Here is a 9,072-nt window from a genome sequence, read left to right on the forward strand (position 1 = left end):
GCCCTGCCCTGTCATTATATATCCCTCATGCATACCCACCCAAAACCATTTACACCTGCGGACAGTCTCCACATCAGGAACGAAGCAATAAAGAACCCTGCCAGTTTCGGAGCCATCCCATTCCCGTTGCCATCTGGCAAATAACCTATCCCTCAGTAAATCGCGAACCCCAGACCTCCCCAGGTCCTCTAGTTCGCGATCCTCTACCACCCCAACCAGCCCCACAGGTCTTCCCCGACTTCTAAGAAACATTACAGTGCGCAACAACGCCTGATGGCGCCATGGCAACACTCCCATTAGTACCTCCATCGCGTCCGTGGAGACCGTCCTGCACACTCTCAAACACACAAGCAGTCCAGCCCTCTCGCAAGTATTCAATAATCTCACACCCTTTCCCGTCCTCAGGGTCTTCCACCACACACTTGAACCATACAACGCACATGCCATCAGAAGGCCGTTAAAAATTGTCTTAATGGCTGTTCTGCCAAGTCCCCAATCATCCCTGATGACCCTTCTCAGTCCCGAGGCAACGTCTACAATTTTTTTCCGGAGCAATTTTAGGTGGTTCCCAAATTTTAATCGTTCCTCAACGTGGATACCCAGGTACTTAACTTTTTTGTCACTTTTAAGTGATATACCCTGCGCCTTAACCAGAACAGGTCTGGTAGAGGACAGTGTCCCCTTTAAGATTAACGTAGATGATTTCGTGGCAGAGACCTCCACGCCATAATGTCTGCCCCAATTGAGAACAGCACCTAGGTATTCGCTACCTCTGCTCTCCAAGTCCCTCCTACTGTTACCCTCTACCAGGACGAGAAGGTCATCGGCATAAGCCACCACTTGGGCTCCCAATTCCCCAAGGCCCCTCAAAAGCTCATTCATACACAAATTCCATACAAACGGACCACATATCGAACCCTGAGGACATCCTCTACTTACGTCTTTCCATACCATTTCACCACGTGCATTCCTGTAACAAACCTTTCTCTCACAGAAGTAGCTCTTCCATAATTCTATTTCTCGACAGCCAACAGCACCCAGCACATCCAAAATTCTGCACCATCTCAAGAAATCAAACGCTCCCTTAAAATCGATAAACATTCCCAACACATACTTGCAGGCAGATCCCTCCACAACATCCATCACTTTCAACCATGCATCCTCTGTACCTCTACCAACCGTGAAACCATATTGGCAATCACTCATAGACCCTTCCAACCCTCCAAGAAGCCTATTCACCATAATCCTTTCCATGACTTTACCAAACACACTCAACAAGCATATAGGTCTATATGATCTTATCTCAGCCCTGTCTTTGTCCGGAGACTTCAACAGAACCACAACATTCGCTTTCTTCCATTCCCTGGGGAAGGTTCCCTCCAACACACACTGCTCATACATACGATGCATCAGATCCGGCCTTAAAGCCCAGACACGCTTAACAATGTCACCTTTTATTCCATCTAATCCCGGAGCCTTCTTACCATTAATTCTTTTGACCGCAACCTCAACCTCTTCCTCGGTTACCGGTTCCATTCTCGCCCCCCCCACCAGTCTCACCTCATCCCTTACCTTTTCGTCTGGGGGAAAGAATTCATTCAACAAAGCACTTGCCGTATCCTCCCACCCAACCGTCATTTCCCCATTATCTTTCCTAACAGCTCCCATACAGATTCTACCCTTCCTACCCCTAATAATTTTATAAACCCCACCCCATGGGTCCACATTTCCTACCCTGTCCACAAACCTTCTCCAGTCCTCCTCTTTGGCCTTCCTTATCTCGTTTTTGTATTCATTCCATTCCTCAATGTACCGTGCCCTGGCCGCGTCCTGCCCCTCTGCATTATGCCTCCGAAGGCGCTGATAAACCCTCCTCGAACGTCTGCATCTAGCCCGAAGATCCCCCAGCCTCTCGTTCCACCACCGTACCCGTCTATTTGAGTGTCCCCGATTCACTTTAAAGGACCTGTCACCTGCGCGCCGCACCATTTTAGTCATTAGCTCAACCATACCCTCAGCATCAAGAAGGGCAAACTCTCTCTCTACGCAAAACACCTCATCGAGAAAACATGCGTCAAATTTCGGCCAGTCGCCCTCGCATACCACCCATCCTCCAGGAGGAGGCCCACAATCCCGATCAATATGGTATCCCAACTCCAATTCGATTAAGTTATGGTCGCTACAACTAACCTCATCTCTCACACACCATTTGCGTACCAGTCCCAAAAACCCATCGGTACACAGCGTGACGTCAATATCACTCTGTCCCCCTGGACCGGAGTAAGTGTATTCATCACTGGGAGAATTTAGGACAGCAATCCCCTCCCTCAAAATAACCTCCTCCAGTACCCTTCCACGAACAACCCTTTCATCCTCCCTCCATCCTTCCCATTTGCTGTGCCACAGGGGGGACACCGCATTGGCATCAAGCCCTACCAGCATCTTTAGTCTACCGAATTTACGCCAAAGCTCCTCTAGGTACGCAGCCTTGTCCTCCATTCCCTCACCATACACACAATAAAGCGAACATACCACACATTCACCAAAGTCACCTTTCAACCAAGCACATACAGCCCACTCCCTTCTAAATTCTCCAACCTCCATCACTTCTATACTTTCATCATTCACTACGATCGCCGCTTTCTTACTGGATATCACTCTGAAATGAAGTGGCATCCCCCTTACATTCTGCTTCCATTCATACGGTTCCTGTATCAGGCACACACTCACTTTCTCCTCTACCATATACACGCTCAGATCATTCATTGCCCTTTCACCCCTACCACAATTAACCTGACACCATCTAACCATTAAGGACGTCATTTACCCGCTGTTTCTCTTTAGCCAATCTGAGCCTCTCCGAAAACTCAGGACATCCAGCCGACAGCACCGAGTGTCCATATTCCCTACCTGCCCGCTTGCAGTTGCGGCAAACTTCCAAGGTTTTTTTGCATTCCCTAATCTGATGTCCTTCTTCACAGCACCTTCTACACACCACATTCTTAGCCTTACAGTTCTGTAAGCTATGGCCATATTCATAACATTTATGACATCTTAGAACACTATACCACTCCTTTATTTTTAAGCTTGTCCACCCTATATATACCCTTCCCTGTTGGAGCAGTAACTTGCACACACGTGGTGACGCACCAATCATAATATTTTCCTTTCCATTTTCTAACCCTTTTTTGCCTTTTTCACCCTTTTCACTGTTTCTCTTACTCACCACTCTAAACTCCTTTATAAATTCCTCCTCTCCCATCAACGCGGCCACGTTCTTTTTGTACACTTCTTTAGCGAATTCTTCATTATCGATTTTCTCTGGGACATCGTAGACCAACAATGTTGGGTCTCTTCTCCTCGCTTCTTCAATCGTCCAGCCCTGCTCCTGTTTATTAATCTGGTCCTTTATCTTATTCAAGTCTTTTTCATTGGTGGTCTGAATAACCAACCCTCCTGCTCTTGATTGCTTTACCGCCTGAATTTTGGCGTCCGTTTCAACCTTCATCAATTTTTCCTTTATTTTTGAGGCGTTCTCATCCTTTCCTTTCACTACTATAGCATAACTTTTCACCACGTTGTTACTTACGGGCACCACCAGTCCTCCCTCCTTTTGATTCTTTATTTCCTCTCCTGTAGTGGAATACTTCTTCATTTCTTTAATCCTCCCCTCTAAGAAACTGTTATCTCTAATCAGACGCATTGTCACCAGTTCCAGGTCCTCGAACCTATTTAGAATCTGCTCAATCGCGCCCTTGTTACACTTGTTTGCCTCATTAAAAAGGATCTTCAGAAGGTCGTCCTTAATCGCTTTGACATGCTCCACCTCGTCAAATTCCTCATTACTGTCATCGTCGAGCCTTGACCTTTTACTGGACACGCTACTTCTTCTAGTCCCCATTATGATTCCAAAAAAATTTTGACCCCGTTCAACAAAATTATTCTAAGTCCCGAGTGGGACTTAGAGAATAAGCGAAACGAGAAACCTTTTGAAATTTTCTAAGTCCAAGAATTTTTCTAAGTCCCAAGAGTAAAATTCAACCAAGATCACTAAAACTATTCTAAGTCCCGAGTGGGACTTGGAGAATAAAGGAACGAGAAACCTGCAATTTTTCTAAGTCCAAGAATTTTTCTAAGTCCCAAGAGTAAAACTCAACCAAGATCACTAAAACTATTCTAAGTCCCGAGTGGGACTTAGAAAATAAACGAAACGAGAAACCTGCAATTTTTCTAAGTCCAAGAATTTTTCTAAGTCCCAAGAGTAAAATTGAACCAAAGAAATAACCAAAAAAAAAATTTTTTAAACAATAACAGATTTTTCCGAATGGACACTAAACAAACCCTCAGGACCGATTCCCGATGTCCTGAGACGATTTTTTCGAATCACCTGAAATCCACCTGAAAAAATTTTTCTAAGTCCCGAAAAACGCAAAATTTTTCTAAGTCCAGAAAATTTCACCAGCACAACCGACCACGACACAGAGCCCCGAGAAAGGTGCCCCCTTGCTGCGGAGCAACGAAAAACGTGCCAAAACCGATTTTTAGGTTATGTTTTTCACCTACGCGCGAGAAACACATCCGTACCCGGCAATTGCACGAAGCCGACTCGTGGGTAGGGACAGCGGGAATCTCGTTAATCCATTCATGCGCGTCACTAATTAGATGACGAGGCATTTGGCTACCATAAGAGAGTCATAGTTACTCCCGCCGTTTACCCGCGCTTGCTTGAATTTCTTCACGTTGACATTCAGAGCACTGGGCAGAAATCACATTGCGTCAACACCCGCAGGGGCCATCGCAATGCTTTGTTTTAATTAGACAGTCGGATTCCCCCGGTCCGTGCCAGTTCTGAGCTGACCGTTGAATGGCGGCCGAAGAGGACTTCCGGACGCCCTGACGGGCGCACCCGGAGCCTCGCAGCAAGACGGTTCCGCGGGAGGCCAAAAGGCACGGGACCGAACTCGGATTCGACATTGACCGCCGAAACGGAACAACGCTTCACCTCGCACAGGCCCGGCACGTCAGCCGCGACCCGCTTCCTCGCCAAGCCCGACACGCCCCGATCCTCAGAGCCAATCCTTATCCCGAAGTTACGGATCCAATTTGCCGACTTCCCTTACCTACATTATTCTATCGACTAGAGGCTCTTCACCTTGGAGACCTGCTGCGGATATGGGTACGAACCGGCGCGACGCCTCGACGTGGCCCTCTCCCGGATTTTCAAGGTCCGAGGGGAAGATCCGGACACCGCCGCAACTGCGGTGCTCTTCGCGTTCCAAACCATATCTCCCTGCTAGAGGATTCCATGGAACTCGAACGCTCATGCAGAAAAGAAAACTCTTCCCGGATCTCCCGACGGCGTCTCCGGGTCCTTTTGGGTTGCCCCGACGAACTCTCTTGCGAGGGCCCGAATTATTAACGGTTCCGCTGCCGGGTTCCGGAATAGGAACCGGATTCCCTTTCGCCCAATGGGTGTGTGCTCGCTTCGTACGTTTACGTTCGAATTAAAAACGAACCAACGACATATCTACACCACATCAACATCGGCTTTCGCCTAGGGCTTAGGATCGACTGACTCGTGTGCAACGGCTGTTCACACGAAACCCTTCTCCACGTCAGTCCTCCAGGGCCTCGCTGGAGTATTTGCTACTACCACCAAGATCTGCACCGACGGCGGCTCCAGACGGCCTCACGGCCAGTCCTTCTGCGCTCACCGCCGCGACCCTCCTACTCGTCAGGGCTTCATGGCCGGTTAATTAAATAACCGACCGCACATGCCGCTGACGGCCGAGTATAAGCACGACGCTTCAGCGCCATCCATTTTCAGGGCTAGTAACTTCGGCAGGTGAGTTGTTACACACTCCTTGGCGGATTCCGACTTCCATGGCCACCGTCCTGATGTCTTAAGTTACCAACGCCTTTCATGGTATCCCATAAGCGTCGATTTAGGCGCTTTAACTCGGCGTTTGGTTCATCCCACAGCGCCAGTTCTGCTTACCAAAAATGGCCCACTTGGCACTCTGATTCGAGTCTCGCGGCTTCATATAAAGTTCGAGCAAGCCGGAGATCTCACCCATTTAAAGTTTGAGAATAGGTTGAGGCCGTTTCGACCCCAATGCCTCTAATCATTCGCTTTACCGGATGAAACTCGTAAGCGACGAGCGCCAGCTATCCTGAGGGAAACTTCGGAGGGAACCAGCTACTAGATGGTTCGATTAGTCTTTCGCCCCTATACCCAGTTCCGACGATCGATTTGCACGTCAGAATCGCTACGGACCTCCATCAGGGTTTCCCCTGACTTCGTCCTGACCAGGCATAGTTCACCATCTTTCGGGTCCCAGCGTGTACGCTCTTGGTGCGCCTCTTCTCGCAATGAGAATGAGACGCCCCGGGAGTGCGGGGCGACAGCCGTAACGGCCGCCCATCTTCCCTTAGTCCGTGCAAGACGAACTTTCACTTTCATTGCGCCTTTAGGTTTAGTCATGTCCCAATGACTCGCGCACATGCTAGACTCCTTGGTCCGTGTTTCAAGACGGGTCCTGAAAGTACCCAAAGCTATAGCGTCGCAGATCGGCGTTTCAACCGAGTCTGTCCGAGAACTCATTGGCGAACAGCCATTCGTAGACAGAACCGACACCAGGTGCGATTACCGTCATAAACGAACGCGCTTGCCAATGGTCGGACGCTAACTGTGTAGCGGCCCGGCGCCATATGCATACCTTCGAGCGAGTCGACCGGGAAACACCGCGGGTTCGTCCGAAACGGCGAACCGTTCGAACGGGCTCCACCGCGGGCCTTAGATCGACACCCAAAGGATCGCGACGTCCTACTGGGGGAGAAGTGCACGCGTTCGACTTCGGTTCGCATAAACAAAAGGCGCGAACGACGCGTACGCCGTTCGTCGCACGATCATTTAGCGCCGCTATCGAGTCACGCTGAATCTCCCCTTTCGACCTTTCGGGTTTCTCAGGTTTACCCCTGAACGGTTTCACGTACTATTGAACTCTCTCTTCAAAGTTCTTTTCAACTTTCCCTCACGGTACTTGTTCGCTATCGGTCTCGTGGTCATATTTAGCCTTAGATGGAGTTTACCACCCACTTAGGGCTGCACTCTCAAGCAACCCGACTCTGAGGAGAGATCCTCCCGTTATCGGCAACGGTCACTACGGGCCTGGCACCCTCTATGGGCTGTGGCCCCGTTCAAGATGGACTTGGACGCGTCGCACAATCTCGGGATGACGGATCCTCCCTAACACCACATTTCCCGGCGTCCGGTTTCGGCCGCGGGATTCAGTGCTGGGCTTTTTCCTGTTCGCTCGCCGCTACTAAGGAAATCCTAGTTAGTTTCTTTTCCTCCGCTTAATAATATGCTTAAATTCAGCGGGTAGTCTCACCTGCTCTGAGGTCGCAAATATAAATTTGCCTTTATTTTGTCAGACGATAATTACACGTATTCCGTTTATATGGCTGCCTCCAAACAATTTCAAACATCGATCTGACGTCGTTGCGAGAATGTTGTTGTTGTTAATTATAGTGCATAAAATATGCATATAAACAACTTTAACGTCTCGGACACGACGATCGCTTCGTTCGAAATTTAAGCGTTGTGGCTGCTTTTTAATATCGGACGTGCTACGTCTAAACCAACTTGTACCAACAAACTAATAAGAATGTCAGCCGCTATTGCGTTTTAGGATGCCGCGTTATTTTTTATATTGTTTTTATTGTTGTCTACGTTGCATAATATTTTATTATGACAACCGACAATCAATTAACAATTATAGTAACGCGTCATATTTGCACCCAACACGCTCCGACGTAATTGTCTACACAACATTGTGCGCTGTGTTTAAGACAAAAACCGAGCAGTCTTTGAAATTGACACGACCCTCAGCCAGGAGTGGTCCGGGAACAGTATATCCGAGGACCGCAATGTGCGTTCGAAATGTCGATGTTCATGTGTCCTGCAGTTCACAAGTTGACGCGCAATTAGCTGCGTTCTTCATCGACCCACGAGCCAAGTGATCCACCGTTCAGGGTAATCTTTTCAAACAAATTTAAAATATTATTACATAACGCACCGTTCCACATCGAAATCGTTTCATCATCACACAACAACAAAAATAACTACTTAAGGTTATTACAATTGTGATGTATATGTGAGAAACGGACCAATCGAAAGAAACGTTCGGCGTTATATTTTATAATATTTTATTTAATTAAAGTGGCATTTGTTTCTACTTATCGAAAAGAGTATGCAGTTATAGTTTAAGTTTACATAAAGAATAACCCGATGATATTAACGTTTTATAAATACGTATATATATCTATTAGGTTTTTTTTCTCTATCAACTTTGTCTATAAAACTCTGCTCCTTTTGCGATAAGCATTATGTATATTTATTAAATAGAAAATATGTCGAAAAACCAGACGTTTTCTTCAAACAAACGCCACAGCTACAAACTTAATCACAACAATATTTACCAAACAATACAATTGTAGGGTGTTTTGTGTGATACGTCGTTTGGTGGGCATTCTAAGAACGTCCGTCGACATAAAAACGAATCAAAAGAAAAGCACAGGCAGTGCAAAACGTTCCTTCGTCAGTCGGGCGTATATCATTTAAAACCCACAGAATCTAAAAAAGTTAATAAACTTTTTTATTTAGATTCCTACGGTTCGTCGCGTCGTTAAAGTAAATTATTACTTCGACGCATGCGGAACCCAGGTACCCGAAAACCGTAAGCCTAAGCGTTTTTTTCCAAACATCACTCACTATCGATAAAGTAAATTGATTTTATGTATTTATAAATGTGCGTTTGTATGTATAGTAGTATAGTAGTAGTATATTTTGTTATTGGTTGTTTCGAGCTTTTTATTGTTATAAAACGTTTTTGTAGTCTTGTACATAAAGTACAGACGAATAGACAGCCCCTTTTATTTATTAATAAACTCCAACCATTTACAAATTAAATTACAACTACAACATCTCTTTTACACATTAATTATACACCATCTTTATTTTCTTTTTTCCGAAGCGAATACGATGAAGAAAATACGCAAAGACTGGCT

The 9,072-nt window shown here is 46.7% G+C and overlaps 1 non-coding gene and 1 pseudogene across 1 annotated transcript; both read right to left on the reverse strand.

Moving 5' to 3' along the window:
- Positions 1–4,186: 4,186 nt before the first annotated feature.
- LOC135267555 (large subunit ribosomal RNA) lies at positions 4,187–7,408 on the reverse strand (annotated as a pseudogene).
- A 476-nt stretch (positions 7,409–7,884) lies between these two features.
- Positions 7,885–8,041, reverse strand: LOC135267543 (5.8S ribosomal RNA). Its single transcript, XR_010335958.1, has one exon. It is a non-coding gene; the product is annotated as a 5.8S ribosomal RNA (ribosomal RNA).
- Between the last annotated feature and the right edge of the window lie 1,031 nt (positions 8,042–9,072).

The sequence above is a fragment of the Tribolium castaneum genome, unplaced genomic scaffold, assembly GCF_031307605.1.
Source record: "Tribolium castaneum strain GA2 unplaced genomic scaffold, icTriCast1.1 ptg000050l, whole genome shotgun sequence".
NCBI classification, from domain to species: Eukaryota; Metazoa; Arthropoda; class Insecta; order Coleoptera; family Tenebrionidae; genus Tribolium; species Tribolium castaneum.